A 20,144-nucleotide genomic window follows, 5' to 3' on the forward strand; every position below is an offset into this window, starting at 1 on the left:
ATATGACAAGAAAATATTAGAGTAACGTTAACACTCAAGAATTGAAGTACAGGGCTCAAAAGCTCACTTAGGTCATACAACTTGTTGATGTGTTTTCTTAGAACAAAATAAACAATTACCTCATTCTAAGTTTACTCGCAAGTGCACGAATCGCATCAGTAGCAAAGCGTACAAGCACGAGGTCGATCCCACAGGGAATGGTCAATATAAGACAAATCAGTGCAAATAATCACTAGAATAACTAAATGGGGGCTTTTGAAAGATGGAAACACACACACACATCACCACACGCACACACACTTTATTCTATCTTGCAATGTTAATTTTCAGTCTCAAATCAGATAAGCATGCAATAACCATCCAAGGCTAATGACAGTTAATTTGAACACAACATATTAAAGTTTGACAGCTAAAAAGGTTTGGCTAGTTACTTTCTCGCCATTGTTCTCCTAATGCATAAACTAAGAGCTTCTTGGGCCTTCCTTAGCTAGTTAACCTACATGTTCCCTAGTTCAAGCTAAGGCAGCTGTTACCCATGCAGGAGTCATTAAGTTTTATGAGAACGTCAAACATGCACAACATATAAGCTTTGACTATTTCCTTATAGAGGTCGCCCAACCCCACTACCAAGAATAATCCCTTATTCCCTTGTTACTTGTGGTTTAGTGTCTTTGACTATTTCACAGCTAAACCTAACAGATAAACTAGATGCAATTACCCTAAGGTGGCCAGTCAAAGGATGCAAACAACTAGTGACGGGGGTTTTAATAGATAGTGGAAATTTAATATGTGCAAACATCAAACTAACAGACCAAGAGACGGATAAACGATTTGTTAAAGCATACGAATCCATTAATCAACCTACGACTAACACGCAAGATAGAATAACTAACCTACATAATTAAATAAAACAAATAAAAGAAACAAAACAGCAACAAATAAATAAAATCCCAATTCATGCTTGTTAACGGAAATCAGAAACGCAAGATTAAAGAAATTAAAAGCATAAACAAACGGAACTCAGCAACATGAATTGAAAGCAATAAAGAGATAACTAAATAAAATCAGATTGCATAGATTAAATAACAACTAATTAAAATCAGAACCAAAACTATAAACTAATTAAATTCAGAAACTTAAATTAAATAAATTCAGAAACCAATATCCAACATTAAATCTGAAACTAGAATGAAAAAGAAAACAAAAATCAGAGGTGCAACAAATGGGGGCTGCGGCAAGGAGAGAGGAAGAAGGAGGCACCTAACACAAGCAATTGGCTCACGGCAAGGTGAGCTTGGGCTTGCGGCAGCAGGTGGTCCTTCCCTCTCACTTGTCACGCCACCCTCTCTCTAAGTCTCTCTCTGAATTTGGCTCACCTTACAAGAGAAATAAAAGCTGAAAATAAAACCCTAAAACAGAAAAATAAAACTAGAAGGGGGAGAGGTTTCGGCTGGAGGAGGAGAGAAAAAAAAGTGATTAAAAGGTGTCCCTAAGGTTCTGAATGGAGGGGGTTTAAATAGGAGAACATTCCTTGAGAGGCAAGGAGGCTGAAGCTTGCGGCTGCTAGGTTTCCCTTTCCTAGTTCCTTGCGGCATCAGCTAGGGTTAGCTGAACTAGGGCCTTGCGTGTTGGGCTTCCTCCTTTGGGCTTAAGTGGCTCACGCCTAGCCTAGCTAGGGTCCCTCCTTGGCGCATGGGCTGGTAAACTTGGGCTTCCATGTTGGGCTTCAGCTGCTTGCACAAGATGGGCTAGGGTTTCACTCCATGGGCTTCCATCTTGGGCTTGTCACCTTGGGCTTGCGCATGGCCTCTTGTCTTGCTAGGGTTTGCATGGCATGCATGCGCATGCATGGCTGCCATCTACCCCCTTGCGTGTGGCTTTTGGGCTGCTAGGGTTTGGGCCCATGCATGTGCATGCATGGCCCACTTGGTTCGGCATCCCTAGGGCCCATGGGCCCTCCACTTTTGACTTCCCATTTTGCCCCTCATTTCCATTTGAATTTAAATTCATTTCTTCCCTCCATTCATTTCCATGGATGTCCACCACCTTCTGGAAGCTTCTGGAACCTTGAAAAACATTTCCTGGTGCAACTAGGATTTCTTGAAAATGAGAGATTCCTTATCCATTTCGACTTCTCGTAATGACCATATTGCCCCTGGGGTCTCCTAGTGTCACTAGGACTCCTTTCCCTAGTTGGGTTAGGTTTCCTAGTTCAACCAGGATTTCCTGTTCTTTTCCTGGTTTGACCAGGATTTCACTCGTTTTCCTGGTTTGACCAGGAAATGTCCCAAAATGGCTCCATTTGCTTCTTTTTCTCATTTCTGCTTCATTTGACCTGAAAAAACAAAAACAAGACAAGAAACACAAAATAGCGAGTTCTAACACTCTAGGTTAAGGAATTAGTATCATAAAGTGATGCAAAATGCACACTCATCACACCCCCAAACTTAGATTTTGCTAGTCCTCGAGCAAATAAAGGAAAGAAAAGACTCAAGACTGACTCCAACATCCCAACAACTGAATTCATGCGCACAACCATTAATCACATAGGAAAGCAAGGCATATAAATTGTATTCTCCAAATTCTAATAACATTTCAAATAACATACCTCGCTCCTCTATTGTCATATAGGCCATCCTTGACACAAATCTAAGTATTAGACAAACAAAACTAAATCAATACATACATAATAGATTCAACTCCAATCCTCACTATGGCATACTCTCAATGATAAACACTCAAGAATTGGGTTGATATGTGCACTCAAAAGTATATGTGAGAGGAATTATGTAACAAAAACAATTAGCTCACATATGTACATGAAATAAAGGCACATTTAAGAAAGAAATACTGATCTCATGAAAGGAATACAAATGCTTGAAATAGAATCAATAACCATAGGCTCCCTTCTTAAATAGACTCCACATAAGTAAAATACACACTCTTGAGATCAGCTAGGGCTTTTAATAGGGTTATAATGAAGGCTTAGGCTAGGATAGGGTATTGAAATGAAAAGGAAACACAAAGGGCTAATTTTATGGAATTGCAAGCATCAATAGAACATTCTGAGGTACACTTTGCTTCTTAGCACTTCATAGCTCAACTTGAGCTCTTTTTGCTCACTTTTTTTTTTTTTTTTTTTTTCTTTCTTTTGAAACCGTCCCATCTCTTTCCTTTGATTTCTTTTTCTTTTTCTTTTCTGTGGGCACGGTATACATACTTTTATGACACCTTCTGTATAAGCTATGCATTTTCACTTCTTTTTCACCTTAATCAACATATAAACAACTTGCAACACCATAAAAAGGGTAAAACGGATGAAAGGGGTGGTACACCCCCAAACTTAGGGTTTGGTATGGGGTAACAAAGAAAACGGCTTAAAAGGCTCAAAATGGGTAACTAAGGATAAAACATGTAATGGGTAGGCTTTCAGGCTATGGGGTACACAAACAGGGCCTAAATTCATTTCTCAAGAGTTATGCAAATACGGCATGCTTTGCGTACACAAGAAAAGAGTTCTAGCTCATTGATTCAAGATTATGCATATTCCAAGCAAATGACCAAATGAAAGACAATGAGATCAAAACAACGACTTATATGACAATGATAGAATCAGAGTGGCGCGCAACACTCAAGAATTGAAGAACAGGGCTCAAAAGCTCTCTTAGGTCATGCAAGTCTACTCTATTATGCATATAGTCATTAGTAATGCTAATCACAACCTAAATTCATATCAACAAGGCCAAATGACATAGAATTGCAAGATATGTTATGGAACACTATTAGAATGAAAAGAACACCAAATATACACACAATACTAAAACATGCTCATAACAATCATGCACACTCAAATCAATTAGTTGGGGACTCAAAACGACCTGAAACAACCAAAATGACTCAAACACTTTTTGTTTTTAAAACGATGTCGCACACTTCAAAAGAATCACATCCATCACTAAGGTGAATGAGATCTAATGAAAACGTGCATTTTGATGTGGGTTTTGACACCCTAAGTTTAAAAACAAAGGAAAAAGTTTTTTCCTAACCTAAAAACACCTAAAAACACTAAAAACGAATTTTTTTTTTCTTTTTTTTTTTCTAAAAACACTCAAAAACACTTAAAACACCCTAAACACTTGTTCTAACCTAAAAACACTAACAAATGACAATTGCCCTTCCCCCCACACTTAAAAGACACATTGCCCTCAATGTATATGAAATAAATGCAAGAATGATCAAATTAAGCGAAACGGGAAGTTGCAAATATCCAAAACCAAATAAACACACCAAAACGAGAAATTGTCTTATGAAGCGAAATAAAGAAACTGTTTACTTGCGTACGCAAGCGTGGACACTCCAAAGGTAAGCGCGGCCTCCTTGGTTCTCAATGACTCCTCCTCCATTATTCGAAACAAAAACTTGGGTTGCCTTCCAATAAGCGCTTGTTTTTCTGTCTTCAGCCTGACATTGTCATCTCCTTTACTTGCGTCCTTTCCTCTTCCTCTTGCCATTACTACTCTCGGCATTCCCTAGGAACGAACTGAAGAAACTCTCCATCTCTGACTTCTCCTCTCCATAAAAAGTGATCTCCTCATTTTCTAGCATCTCGGAAGTGAGCACATACAGCTCTCGCTTGGTGTAGTACCGAATCGTCATGGCGCTCTCCAATGCTTTGTACTCCATGTTAGAGGTGCACAAAAATGGTCTCCCAAGAATAATAGAGACGTCGCCCGGAATTGTCGGCACATCTAGCACTATGAAATCAGAGGGGATTAGTAATTTACGACATTTAACCAAAACATCCACAAGCATACCACAAGCTTTTTGGGCTGAAGAGTTGGCGAAGCGAATGTCCACATCAAATGGTTGCAAATCAGCCTCCTTAAATCCAAGCCTCTCGAACACAAATAGCGGCATGACATTGATAGCTGAACCACTGTCAACTAAGGCATTGGTGATCTTATGCTCCCCTATGCTGCATGGTATGACCAACGAGCCCGGATCCTTCTTCTTGCTTGGAAAAGATGCAAAGAGGTAACCACAAATCTCCCTAGGAACGTTGTGACTATGCCCTTGCTCCTCAACCTTCTTCTCAATAGACTTCAATTCCCTCATGGTTGCTGGAAATTTGGTGATGTCGATGTCCGGAATGAGGGGAATCACACGTGTATCAGCTTTTTCCTCTATCATTTCTGGATCCTCCTCTTCCTCACTATCCATGATCTCAATCACCTCCTTCACCTCCTTAGTCTTGACCATTCTAACTCTTTTTCTTGGAGTAGTCCTCAAAATAGCATTCACATGCTCCTCATTCTTCGGGTTGACGATGGACTGACTAGGCAACTTCCCCTTCGGTTGAGTGGGCAGCGAGGGTGCTGAAAAGTGACTCAAGGGCTGCGGCACATTCTCATTTGCTTCAGCCATTTCGACGCTTCCAATATCCTCACTACTCAAATCTGATGCGCTAGGTAGAGGGCTGCCTTGAGATGTACCTAAAGTTTCCTTTTTGAGCCTCTCCAACCTTGCAACAAGTTCAAGGTTCATAAAATACACCTAATCAAGAGCAAACACATAATCAGTAGAAAGACTGCTCATAAAGGCATGGCATTTATTAAAAACTAATAATTAATCAAAAATGAAATCTAACTAATATAACCTAATTCTAATGACTAATTAAACCAATTCATTGATATTAGACACCATTCCCCGGCAACGGCGCCAAAAACTTGTTGATGTGTTTTCTTAGAACAAAATAAACAATTACCTCATTCTAAGTTTACTCGCAAGTGCACGAATCGCATCAGTAGCAAAGCGTACAAGCACGAGGTCGATCCCACAGGGAATGGTTAATAAACAACAAATCAATACAATTAATCACTAGAATAACTAAATGGGGGGTTTTGGAAAGATGGAACACACGCACACATCACCACACACACACACACTTTATTCTATCTTGAAATGTTAAGTTTTCGGTTTCAAATCAGATAAACATGCAATAACCATCCAAGGCTAATGACAGTTAATTTGAACACAACATATTAAAGTTTGACAGCTAAAAAGGTTTGGCTAGTTACTTTCTCGCCATTGTTCTCCTAATGCATAAACTAAGAGCTTCTTGGGCCTTCCTTAGCTAGTTAACCTACATGTTCCCTAGTTCAAGCTAAGGCAGCTGTTACCCATGCAAGAGTCATTAAGTTTTATGAGAACGTCAAACATGCACAACATATAAGCTTTGACTATTTCCTTATAGAGGTCGCCCAACCCCACTACCAAGAATAATCCCTTATTCCCTTGTTACTTGTGGTTTAGTGTCTTTGACTATTTCACAGCTAAACCTAACAGATAAACTAGATGCAATTACCCTAAGGTGGCCAGTCAAAGGATGCAAACAACTAGTGACGGGGGTTTTAATAGATAGTGGAAATTTAATATGTGCAAACATCAAACTAACAGACCAAGAGACGGATAAACGATTTGTTAAAGCATACGAATCCATTAATCGACCTACGACTAACATGCAAGATAGAATAACTAACCTACATAATTAAATAAAACAAATAAAAAACAGAAACTCACAAGTAAATAAAATCCCAATTCATGCTTGTTAACGGAAATCAGAAACGCAAAATTAAAGAAATTAAAAGCATAAACAAATGGAACTCAGCAACATGAATTGAAAGCAATTAAGAGATAACTAAATAAAATCAGATTGCAAAGATTAAATAACAACTAACTAAAATCAGAACCAAAGCTATAAACTAATTAAATTCAGAAACTTAAATTAAATAAATTCAGAAACCAATATCCAACATTAAATCTGAAACTAGAAGGAAAAAGAAAAGCAAAAATCAGAGGTGCAAGCACATGGGGGCTGCGGCAAGGAGAGAGGAAGAAGGAGGCACCTAACACAAGCAATTGGCTCACGGCAAGGTGAGCTTGGGCTTGCGGCAGCAGGTGGTCCTTCCCTCTCACTTGTCACGCCACCCTCTCTCTAAGTCTCTCTCTGAATTTGGCTCACCTTACAAGAGAAATAAAAGCTGAAAATAAAACCCTAAAACAGAAAAATAAAACTAGAAGGGGGAGAGGTTTCGGCTGGAGGAGGAGAGAAAAAAAACTCATCCCTAAAAGTCTGAATGAGAGGGACTTATATAGAGGAGCCTTCCTTGAGAGGCAAGGAAGAGAAACTTGCGGCTGGCTAGGGTTTGCTTTCCTAGTTCCTTGCGGCATCAGCTAGGGCTGGCTGCACCTTGGGCTTCAGTTGCTTACACAAGATGGGCTAGGGTTTCACTCCATGGGCTTCCATCTTGGGCTTGTCACCTTGGGCTTGCGCATGGCCCCTTGTCTTGCTAGGGTTTGCATGGCATGCATGCGCATGCATGGGCTGCCATCTTCCTCCTTGCGTGTGGCTTTTGGGCTACTAGGGTTTGGGCCCATGCATGTGCATGCATGGCCCACTTGGTTCGGCATCCCGAGGGCCCATGGGCCCTCCACTTTTGACTTCCCATTTTGCCCCTCATTTCCATTTGAATTCAAATTCATTTCTTCCCTCCATTCATTTCCATGGATGTCCACCACCTTCTGGAAGCTTCTGGAACCTTGAAAAATATTTCCTGGTGCAACTAGGATTTCTTGGAAATGAGAGATTCCTTATCCATTTCGACTTCTCGTAATGACCATATTGCCCCTGGGGTCTCCTAGTGTCACTAGGACTCCTTTCCCTAGTTGGGTTAGGTTTCCTAGTTCGACCAGGATTTCCTGTTTGAATCAGGATTTCACATTTCTGGCTCCGCAATGATGGTTCTGGACTTGATGTTTCCTAGTGTGACTAGGAATCCTCATTCGACTAGGAATTCTGCACTTTTCCTGGTTTGACCAGGATTTCACTCGTTTTCCTGGTTTGACCCGGAATTGTCCCAAAATGGCTCCATTTGCTTCTTTTTCTCATTTCTGCTCCATTTGACCTGAAAACACAAAAACAAGACAAGAAACACAAAATAGCGAGTTCTAACACTCTAGGTCAAGGAATTAGTATCATAAAGTCATGCAAAATGCACACTCATCACACAAAAACTTGTTGATGTGTTTTCTTAGAACAAAATAAACAATTACCTCATTCTAAGTTTACTCGCAAGTGCACGAATCGCATCAGTAGCAAAGCGTACAAGCACGAGGTCGATCCCACAGGGAATGGTCAATATACAACAAATCAGTGCAAATAATCACTAGAATAACTAAATGGGGGGTTTTGAAAGATGGAAACACACACACACATCACCACACGCACACACACTTTATTCTATCTTGCAATGTTAATTTTCAGTCTCAAATCAGATAAGCATGCAATAACCATCCAAGGCTAATTACAGTTAATTTGAACACAACATATTAAAGTTTGACAGCTAAAAAGGTTTGGCTAGTTACTTTCTCGCCATTGTTCTCCTAATGCATAAACTAAGAGCTTCTTGGGCCTTCCTTAGCTAGTTAACCTACATGTTCCCTAGTTCAAGCTAAGGCAGCTGTTACCCATGCAGGAGTCATTAAGTTTTATGAGAACGTCAAACATGCACAACATATAAGCTTTGACTATTTCCTTATAGAGGTCGCCCAACCCCACTACCAAGAATAATCCCTTATTCCCTTGTTACTTGTGGTTTAGTGTCTTTGACTATTTCACAGCTAAACCTAACAGATAAACTAGATGCAATTACCCTAAGGTGGCCAGTCAAAGGATGCAAACAACTAGTGACGGGGGTTCTAATAGATAGTGGAAATTTAATACGCGCAAACATCAAACTAACAGACCAAGAGACGGATAAACGATTTGTTAAAGCATACGAATCCATTAATCGACCTACAACTAACATGCAAGATAGAATAACTAACCTACATAATTAAGTAAAACAAATAAAAGAAAACAGAAACTAACAAATAAACAAAGTCCCAATTCATGCTTGCTAACGGAAATCAGAAACGCAAATTAAACAAACTTAAAAGCATAAACTAAACAACTAATTTAGAGTGCATCAATTAAATGAAATCAGAAACGCAAGACACATAAGATTAAATGCATGCACTAATTAAAAATCAGAAACATAAAGTAACTGAAACAACTACACAATTAAATTAGATTACATAAATTAAATTGCATAAACATAAACAACCAACTAAATTCAGAACCAAAGCTATAAAAGAAATAAAGAGACAATTAAATAAATCCAGCAAATTAATTAAATAGATTCAGTAGCATAATCCAACAATAAAAAAAGAAACTAGAACAAAAATCAGAAGAAGCAAGGGGAAGAGGCTGCGGCAAGACAAGGAAGGGAAGGCACCTTGCACAAGCAATTGGCTCACGGCTATGGTGAGCTAGGGCTTGCGACTTAGGGGTGTCCCTCCTTGCAGCCACGCCACTTCTCCTTCTCTCTTTACCTTCGGCTAGCTCTCCCTAGAACAAGACTAAATTCTGAAATTAAAAACCTAGAACAGAAAAATAAAACAAAGAGGAGAGAGGGATTTCGGCTGGAGTGTAGGTGAAAAAGTGTTTAAAAGGTGTCCCTAAGGTTTTGAATGGAGGGGGTTTAAATAGGAGAACATTCCTTGAGAGGCAAGGAGGCTGAAGCTTGCGGCTGCTAGGTTTCCCTTTCCTAGTTCCTTGCGGCATCAGCTAGGGTTAGCTGAACTAGGGCCTTGCGTGTTGGGCTTTCTCCTTTGGGCTTAAGTGGCTCACGCCTAGCCTAGCTAGGGTCCCTCCTTGGCGCATGGGCTGGTAGTCTTGGGCTTCCATGTTGGGCTTCAGCTGCTTGCACAAGATGGGCTAGGGTTTCACTCCATGGGCTTCCATCTTGGGCTTGTCACCTTGGGCTTGCGCATGGCCTCTTGTCTTGCTAGGGTTTGCATGGCATGCATGCGCATGCATGGCTGCCATCTACCCCCTTGCGTGTGGCATGGCATGCATGCGCATGCATGGCTGCCATCTACCCCCATGCATACACTTGTTCTAACCTAAAAACACTAACAAATGACAATTGCCCTTCCCCCCACACTTAAATGATACATTGCCCTCAATGTATATGAAATAAATGCAAGAATGATCAAATTAAGCGAAACAGGAAATTGCAAATATCCAAAACCAAATAAACACACCAAAACGAGAAATTGTCTTATGAAGCGAAATAAAGAAACTGTTTACTTGCATACGCAAGCGTGGACACTCCAAGGGTAGGCGCGGCCTCCTTGGTCCTCAATGACTTTTCCTCCATTATTCGAAACAAAAACTTGGGTTGCCTCCCAATAAGCGCTTGTTTTTCTGTCTTCAGCCTGACATTGCCATCTCCTTTACTTACGTCCTTTCCTCTTCCTCTTGCCATTGCTACTCTCGGCATTCCCTAGGAACGAACTGAAGAAGCTCTCCATCTCGGACTTCTCCTCTCCATAAAAAGTGACCTCCTCGTTTTCTGGCATCTCGGAAGTGAGCACATACAGCTCTCGCTTGGTGTAGTACCGAATCGTCATGGCGCTCTCCAATGCTTTGTACTCCATGTTAGAGGTGCACAAAAATGGTCTCCCAAGAATAATAGAGACATCGCCCGGAATTGTCGGCACATCTAGCACTATGAAATCAGAGGGGATTAGTAATTTACGACATTTAACCAAAACATCCTCAAGCATACCACAAGCTTTTTGGGCTGAAGAGTTGGCGAAGCGAATGTCCACATCAAATGGTTGCAAATCAGCCTCCTTAAATCCAAGCCTCTCGAACACCACCGGCGGCATAACATTGATAGCTGAGCCATTGTCAACTAAGGCATTGGTGATCTTATGCTCCCCTATGCTGCATGGTATGACCAACGAGCCCGGATCCTTCTTCTTGCTTGGAAAAGATGCAAAGAGATAACCACAAATCTCCCTAGGAACGTTGTGACTATGCCCTTGCTCCTCAACCTTCTTCTCAATAGACTTCAATTCCCTCATGGTTGCTGGAAATTTGGTGATTTCAATGTCCGGAATGAGGGGAATCACACGTGTATCAGCTTTCTCCTCTATCATTTCTGGATCCTCCTCTTCCTCACTATCACTGATCTCAATCACTTCCTTAGTTTTGACCACTCTAACTCTCTTTCTTGCAGTAGTCCTCAAAATAGCATTTACATGCTCCTCATTCTTTGGGTTGACGATGGGCTGACTTGGCAACTTTCCCTTCTCTCTCTGACCCAAAGTAGTGGCAATCTGACCCATTTGACTCTCCAAGTGTGCAATAGCCTTCGAATTGGCTTGCATCTGCTGCTCGGTACGGTTCATGAAGGCATTGGTGCTTTGGGCAAGGGAAGTGGTGCTTTGAGCAATCTGAGCAATCTTGTCCTCCAAACTAGACCTCTCGGCATTAGGGTGCACATACGGCTTGTTGGTGCTCCCACTAGCTTGCTGTCCATTGTTGTTGCTCCACCTGAAATTCGGGTTGTTCTTCCATCCAGGGTTATAAGTGTTGGAAAATGGGTCATACGGCACCCTAGGATAGCTCCCAACCTGGTTCACTTGTTCCACGTCACCCCCTTGTCCTTGCGCACTCATCATCTTCTCTTGAGCCAAAGATAACTTCTGCACCATAGTCTTGATTTCCATAATCTGTCCCTCCATGGTGTTTGGCACATCAGCCACCTCATATAACCCTCTCTTTGGTCCTCCTCTTGCACGATTGGAATCCCATTGTTGAGAACTCAAAGAAAGCGACTCAAACAATTCTGTAGCCTCATCCTCCGTTTTTGACATGAATGCACCACCACATGCCGAATCCACCTTGGCTTGGTCTCTCTCCAACAATCCCTGATAAAAACAACAAATCACATACCAAGGAGATAGGTTATGGTGTGGGCAGCTAGTAAGTAACTCATTGAATCTGTCCCAAGTCTCATGGAATGGCTCATCCGCCTTCTGCACAAATCCAAGGATCTCCTTCCGAATCGAATTAGTCTTGGAAATGGAATAGAACTTGTTCAAAAACTTGCTTGAAAGATCATCCCATGTCGAAATGGAACCACTGGGCAGCGAATACAACCATCTCTTTGCCTTGTCCTTAAGCGCAAAAGGGAACATCCTCAAACGGTACTGATCGGCGTTCAGGCCCCTCAATTGTGCGGCTTCACAAACCCCGGAAAACTCCTTCAAGAAATGGATCGGATCCTCCCCATTCAGCCCATGGTAGCTCGGCAACAAGTGAATCTGACCACTCTTGATTTCGAAATCAGTGGCTATGGTGGCATACCGAATGCACGATGGTTGAGTGGGCAGCGAAGGTGCTGAAAAGTGGCTCAGGGGCTGCGGCACTATCTCGTTTGCTTCAGCCATGTCGACACTCTCAGTCTCTTCACTACTCGAATCTGATGCACTAGGTTGCGGGCTGACTTGTGATGCACCTAAAGCTTCGTCTTTGAGCCTCTCCAACCTAGCAACAAGTTCAGGGTTCATAAAACACACCTAATCAAGAGAAAAACACACAATCAGTAGAAAGAATGCATATAAAGGCATGGCATTTATTAAAAACTAAAAATTAGCAAAAACTGAAATCTAGCTAATATAACCTAATTCTAATGACTAATTACTCCAATTCATTGACATTAGACACCATTCCCCGGCAACGGCGCCAAAAACTTGTTGATGTGTTTTCTTAGAACAAAATAAACAATTACCTCATTCTAAGTTTACTCGCAAGTGCACGAATCGCATCAGTAGCAAAGCGTACAAGCACGAGGTCGATCCCACAGGGAATGGTCAATATACAACAAATCAGTGCAAATAATCACTAGAATAACTAAATGGGGGGTTTTGAAAGATGGAAACACACACACACATCACCACACGCACACACTTTATTCTATCTTGCAATGTTAATTTTCAGTCTCAAATCAGATAAGCATGCAATAACCATCCAAGGCTAATGACAGTTAATTTGAACACAACATATTAAAGTTTGACAGCTAAAAAGGTTTGGCTAGTTACTTTCTCGCTATTGTTCTCCTAATGCATAAACTAAGAGCTTCTTGGGCCTTCCTTAGCTAGTTAACCTACATGTTCCCTAGTTCAAGTTAAGGCAGCTGTTACCCATGCAGGAGTCATTAAGTTTTATGAGAACGTCAAACATGCACAACATATAAGCTTTGACTATTTCCTTATAGAGGTCGCCCAACCCCACTACCAAGAATAATCCCTTATTCCCTTGTTACTTGTGGTTTAGTGTCTTTGACTATTTCACAGCTAAACCTAACAGATAAACTAGATGCAATTACCCTAAGGTGGCCAGTCAAAGGATGCAAACAACTAGTGACGGGGGTTCTAATAGATAGTGGAAATTTAATACGCGCAAACATCAAACTAACAGACCAAGAGACGGATAAACGATTTGTTAAAGCATACGAATCCATTAATCGACCTACAACTAACATGCAAGATAGAATAACTAACCTACATAATTAAGTAAAACAAATAAAAGAAAACAGAAACTAACAAATAAACAAAGTCCCAATTCATGCTTACTAACGGAAATCAGAAACGCAAATTAAACAAACTTAAAAGCATAAACTAAACAACTAATTTAGAGTGCATCAATTAAATGAAATCAGAAACGCAAGACACACAAGATTAAATGCATGCACTAATTAAAAATCAGAAACATAAAGTAACTGAAACAACTACACAATTAAATTAGATTACATAAATTAAATTGCATAAACATAAACAACCAACTAAATTCAGAACCAAAGCTATAAAAGAAATAAAGAGACAATTAAATAAATCCAGCAAATTAATTAAATAGATTCAGTAGCATAATCCAACAATAAAAGAAGAAACTAGAACAAAAATCAGAAGAAGCAAGGGGAAGAGGCTGCGGCAAGACAAGGAAGGGAAGGCACCTTGCACAAGCAATTGGCTCACGGCTATGGTGAGCTAGGGCTTGCGACTTAGGGGTGTCCCTCCTTGCAGCCACGCCACTTCTCTTTCTCCCTAGAACAAGACTAAATTCTGAAATTAAAAACCTAGAACAGAAAAATAAAACAAAGAGGAGAGAGGGATTTCGGCTGGAGTGTAGGTGAAAAAGTGTTTAAAAGGTGTCCCTAAGGTTCTGAATGGAGGGGGTTTAAATAGGAGAACATTCCTTGAGAGGCAAGGAGGCTGAAGCTTGCGGCTGCTAGGTTTCCCTTTCCTAGTTCCTTGCGGCATCAGCTAGGGTTAGCTGAACTAGGGCCTTGCGTGTTGGGCTTCCTCCTTTGGGCTTAAGTGGCTCACGCCTAGCCTAGCTAGGGTCCCTCCTTGGCGCATGGGCTGGTAGTCTTGGGCTTCCATGTTGGGCTTCAGCTGCTTGCACAAGATGGGCTAGGGTTTCACTCCATGGGCTTCCATCTTGGGCTTGTCACCTTGGGCTTGCGCATGGCCTCTTGTCTTGCTAGGGTTTGCATGGCATGCATGCGCATGCATGGCTGCCATCTACCCCCTTGCGTGTGGCTTTTGGGCTGCTAGGGTTTGGGCCCATGCATGTGCATGCATGGCCCACTTGGTTCGGCATCCCTAGGGCCCATGGGCCCTCCACTTTTGACTTCCCATTTTGCCCCTCATTTCCATTTGAATTTAAATTCATTTCTTCCCTCCATTCATTTCCATGGATGTCCACCACCTTCTGGAAGCTTCTGGAACCTTGAAAAACATTTCCTGGTGCAACTAGGATTTCTTGAAAATGAGAGATTCCTTATCCATTTCGACTTCTCGTAATGACCATATTGCCCCTGGGGTCTCCTAGTGTCACTAGGACTCCTTTCCCTACTTGGGTTAGGTTTCCTAGTTCAACCAGGATTTCCTGTTCGAATCAGGATTTCACATTTCTGGCTCCGCAATGATGGTTCTGGACTTGATGTTTCCTAGTGTGACTAGGAATCCTCATTTGACTAGGATTTCTGCACTTTTCCTGGTTTGACCAGGATTTCACTCGTTTTCCTGGTTTGACCAGGAAATGTCCCAAAATGGCTCCATTTGCTTCTTTTTCTCATATCTGCTTCATTTGACCTGAAAACACAAAAACAAGACAAGAAACACAAAATAGCGAGTTCTAACACTCTAGGTTAAGGAATTAGTATCATAAAGTGATGCAAAATGCACACTCATCACACCCCCAAACTTAGATTTTGCTAGTCCTCGAGCAAATAAAGGAAAGAAAAGACTCAAGACTGACTCCAACATCCCAACAACTGAATTCATGCGCACAACCATTAATCACATAGGAAAGCAAGGCATATAAATTGTATTCTCCAAATTCTAATAACATTTCAAATAACATACCTAGCTCCTCTATTGTCATATAGGCCATCCTTGACACAAATCCAAGTATTAGACAAACAAAACTAAATCAATACATACATAATAGATTCAACTCCAATCCTCACTATGGCATACTCTCAATGATAAACACTCAAGAATTGGGTTGATATGTGCACTCAAAAGTATATGTGAGAGGAATTATGTAACAAAAACAATTAGCTCACATATGTACATGAAATAAAGGCACATTTAAGAAAGAAATACTGATCTCATGAAAGGAATACAAATGCTTGAAATAGAATCAATAACCATAGGCTCCCTTCTTAAATAGACTCCACATAAGTAAAATACACACTCTTGAGATCAGCTAGGGCTTTTAATAGGGTTATAATGAAGGCTTAGGCTAGGATAGGGTATTGAAATGAAAAGGAAACACAAAGGGCTAATTTTATGGAATTGCAAGCATCAATAGAACATTCTGAGGTACACTTTGCTTCTTAGCACTTCATAGCTCAACTTGAGCTCTTTTTGCTCACTTTTTTTTTTTTTTTTTTTTTTTTCTTTCTTTTGAAACCGTCCCATCTCTTTCCTTTGATTTCTTTTTCTTTTTCTTTTCTGTGGGCACAGTATACATACTTTTATGACACCTTCTGTATAAGCTATGCATTTTCACTTCTTTTTCACCTCAATCAACATATAAACAACTTGCAACACCATAAAAAGGGTAAAACGGATGAAAGGGGTGGTACACCCCCAAACTTAGGGTTTGGTATGGGGTAACAAAGAAAACGGCTTAAAAGGCTCAAAATGGGTAACTAAGGATAAAACATGTAATGGGTAGGCTTTTAGGCTATGGGGTACAGAAACAGGGCCTAAATTCATTTCTCAAGAGTTATGCAAATACGGCATGCTTTGTGTACACAAGAAAAGAGTTCTAGCTCATTGATTCAAGATTATGCATATTCCAAGCAAATGACCAAATGAAAGACAATGAGATCAAAGCAACGACTTATATGACAATGATAGAATCAGAGTGGCGCGCAACACTCAAGAATTGAAGAACAGGGCTCAAAAGCTCTCTTAGGTCATGCAAGTCTACTCTATTATGCATATAGTCATTAGTAATGCTAATCACAACCTAAATTCATATCAACAAGGCCAAATGACATAGAATTGCAAGATATGTTATGGAACACTATTAGAATGAAAAGAACACCAAATATACACACAATACTAAAACATGCTCATAACAATCATGCACACTCAAATCAATTAGTTGGGGACTCAAAACGACCTGAAACAACCAAAATGACTCAAAAACTTTTTGTTTTTAAAACAATGTCGCACACTTCAAAAGAATCACATCCATCACTAAGGTGAATGAGATCTAATGAAAACGTGCATTTTGATGTGGGTTTTCACACCCTAAGTTTAAAAACAAAAGAAAAAGTTTTTTTCCTAACCTAAAAACACCCAAAAACACTAAAAACGAAATTTTTTTTCTCTTTTTCTAAAAACGCTCAAAAACACTTAAAACACCCTAAACACTTGTTCTAACCTAAAAACACTAACAAATGACAATTGCCCTTCCCCCCACACTTAAATGATACATTGCCCTCAATGTATATGAAATAAATGCAAGAATGATCAAATTAAGCGAAACAGGAAATTGCAAATATCCAAAACCAAATAAACACACCAAAACGAGAAATTGTCTTATGAAGCGAAATAAAGAAACTGTTTACTTGCATACGCAAGCGTGGACACTCCAAGGGTAGGCGCGGCCTCCTTGGTCCTCAATGACTCCTCCTCCATTATTCGAAACAAAAACTTGGGTTGCCTCCCAATAAGCGCTTGTTTTTCTGTCTTCAGCCTGACATTGCCATCTCCTTTACTTACGTCCTTTCCTCTTCCTCTTGCCATTGCTACTCTCGGCATTCCCTAGGAACGAACTGAAGAAGCTCTCCATCTCGGACTTCTCCTCTCCATAAAAAGTGACCTCCTCGTTTTCTGGCATCTCGGAAGTGAGCACATACAGCTCTCGCTTGGTGTAGTACCGAATCGTCATGGCGCTCTCCAATGCTTTGTACTCCATGTTAGAGGTGCACAAAAATGGTCTCCCAAGAATAATAGAGACATCGCCCGGAATTGTCGGCACATCTAGCACTATGAAATCAGAGGGGATTAGTAATTTACGACATTTAACCAAAACATCCTCAAGCATACCACAAGCTTTTTGGGCTGAAGAGTTGGCGAAGCGAATGTCCACATCAAATGGTTGCAAATCAGCCTCCTTAAATCCAAGCCTCTCGAACACCACCGGCGGCATAACATTGATAGCTGAGCCATTGTCAACTAAGGCATTGGTGATCTTATGCTCCCCTATGCTGCATGGTATGACCAACGAGCCCGGATCCTTCTTCTTGCTTGGAAAAGATGCAAAGAGATAACCACAAATCTCCCTAGGAACGTTGTGACTATGCCCTTGCTCCTCAACCTTCTTCTCAATAGACTTCAATTCCCTCATGGTTGCTGGAAATTTGGTGATTTCAATGTCCGGAATGAGGGGAATCACACGTGTATCAGCTTTCTCCTCTATCATTTCTGGATCCTCCTCTTCCTCACTATCACTGATCTCAATCACTTCCTTAGTTTTGACCACTCTAACTCTCTTTCTTGCAGTAGTCCTCAAAATAGCATTTACATGCTCCTCATTCTTTGGGTTGACGATGGGCTGACTTGGCAACTTTCCCTTCTCTCTCTGACCCAAAGTAGTGGCAATCTGACCCATTTGACTCTCCAAGTGTGCAATAGCCTTCGAATTGGCTTGCATCTGCTGCTCGGTACGGTTCATGAAGGCATTGGTGCTTTGGGCAAGGGAAGTGGTGCTTTGAGCAATCTGAGCAATCTTGTCCTCCAAACTAGACCTCTCGGCATTAGGGTGCACATACGGCTTGTTGGTGCTCCCACTAGCTTGCTGTCCATTGTTGTTGCTCCACCTGAAATTCGGGTTGTTCTTCCATCCAGGGTTATAAGTGTTGGAAAATGGGTCATACGGCACCCTAGGATAGCTCCCAACCTGGTTCACTTGTTCCACGTCACCCCCTTGTCCTTGCGCACTCATCATCTTCTCTTGAGCCAAAGATAACTTCTGCACCATAGTCTTGATTTCCATAATCTGTCCCTCCATGGTGTTTGGCACATCAGCCACCTCATATAACCCTCTCTTTGGTTCTCCTCTTGCACGATTGGAATCCCATTGTTGAGAACTCAAAGAAAGCGACTCAAACAATTCTGTAGCCTCATCCTCCGTTTTTGACATGAATGCACCACCACATGCCGAATCCACCTTGGCTTGGTCTCTCTCCAACAATCCCTGATAAAAACAACAAATCACATACCAAGGAGATAGGTTATGGTGTGGGCAGCTAGTAAGTAACTCATTGAATCTGTCCCAAGTCTCATGGAATGGCTCATCCGCCTTCTGCACAAATCCAAGGATCTCCTTCCGAATCGAATTAGTCTTGGAAATGGAATAGAACTTGTTCAAAAACTTGCTTGAAAGATCATCCCATGTCGAAATGGAACCACTGGGCAGCGAATACAACCATCTCTTTGCCTTGTCCTTAAGCGCAAAAGGGAACATCCTCAAACGGTACTGATCGGCGTTCAGGCCCCTCAATTGTGCGGCTTCACAAACCCCGGAAAACTCCTTCAAGAAATGGATCGGATCCTCCCCATTCAGCCCATGGTAGCTCGGCAACAAGTGAATCTGACCACTCTTGATTTCGAAATCAGTGGCTATGGTGGCATACCGAATGCACGATGGTTGAGTGGGCAGCGAAGGTGCTGAAAAGTGGCTCAGGGGCTGCGGCACTATCTCGTTTGCTTCAGCCATGTCGACACTCTCAGTCTCTTCACTACTCGAATCTGATGCACTAGGTTGCGGGCTGACTTGTGATGCACCTAAAGCTTCGTCTTTGAGCCTCTCCAACCTAGCAACAAGTTCAGGGTTCATAAAACACACCTAATCAAGAGAAAAACACACAATCAGTAGAAAGAATGCATATAAAGGCATGGCATTTATTAAAAACTAAAAATTAGCAAAAACTGAAATCTAGCTAATATAACCTAATTCTAATGACTAATTACTCCAATTCATTGACATTAGACACCATTCCCCGGCAACGGCGCCAAAAACTTGTTGATGTGTTTTCTTAGAACAAAATAAACAATTACCTCATTCTAAGTTTACTCGCAAGTGCACGAATCGCATCAGTAGCAAAGCGTACAAGCACGAGGTCGATCCCACAGGGAATGGTCAATATACAACAAATCAGTGCAAATAATCACTAGAATAACTAAATGGGGGGTTTTGAAAGATGGAAACACACACACACATCACCACACGCACACACTTTATTCTATCTTGCAATGTTAATTTTCAGTCTCAAATCAGATAAGCATGCAATAACCATCCAAGGCTAATGACAGTTAATTTGAACACAACATATTAAAGTTTGACAGCTAAAAAGGTTTGGCTAGTTACTTTCTCGCTATTGTTCTCCTAATGCATAAACTAAGAGCTTCTTGGGCCTTCCTTAGCTAGTTAACCTACATGTTCCCTAGTTCAAGTTAAGGCAGCTGTTACCCATGCAGGAGTCATTAAGTTTTATGAGAACGTCAAACATGCACAACATATAAGCTTTGACTATTTCCTTATAGAGGTCGCCCAACCCCACTACCAAGAATAATCCCTTATTCCCTTGTTACTTGTGGTTTAGTGTCTTTGACTATTTCACAGCTAAACCTAACAGATAAACTAGATGCAATTACCCTAA

The 20,144-nt window shown here is 41.1% G+C and overlaps 2 non-coding genes across 2 annotated transcripts; both read left to right on the forward strand.

The window, feature by feature from the left end:
• Positions 1-11,857: 11,857 nt before the first annotated feature.
• On the forward strand, positions 11,858-11,964 carry LOC147280143 (small nucleolar RNA R71). Its single transcript, XR_015123733.1, has one exon. It is a non-coding gene; the product is annotated as a small nucleolar RNA R71 (small nucleolar RNA).
• A 6,749-nt stretch (positions 11,965-18,713) lies between these two features.
• LOC147280144 (small nucleolar RNA R71) lies at positions 18,714-18,820 on the forward strand. The gene has a single exon (XR_015123734.1). It is a non-coding gene; the product is annotated as a small nucleolar RNA R71 (small nucleolar RNA).
• The last annotated feature ends 1,324 nt before the right edge of the window (positions 18,821-20,144 follow it).

Source organism: Dryas octopetala, chromosome 7 (genome assembly GCF_963921425.1).
Source record: "Dryas octopetala chromosome 7, drDryOcto1.1, whole genome shotgun sequence".
Taxonomy (NCBI): Eukaryota; Viridiplantae; Streptophyta; class Magnoliopsida; order Rosales; family Rosaceae; genus Dryas; species Dryas octopetala.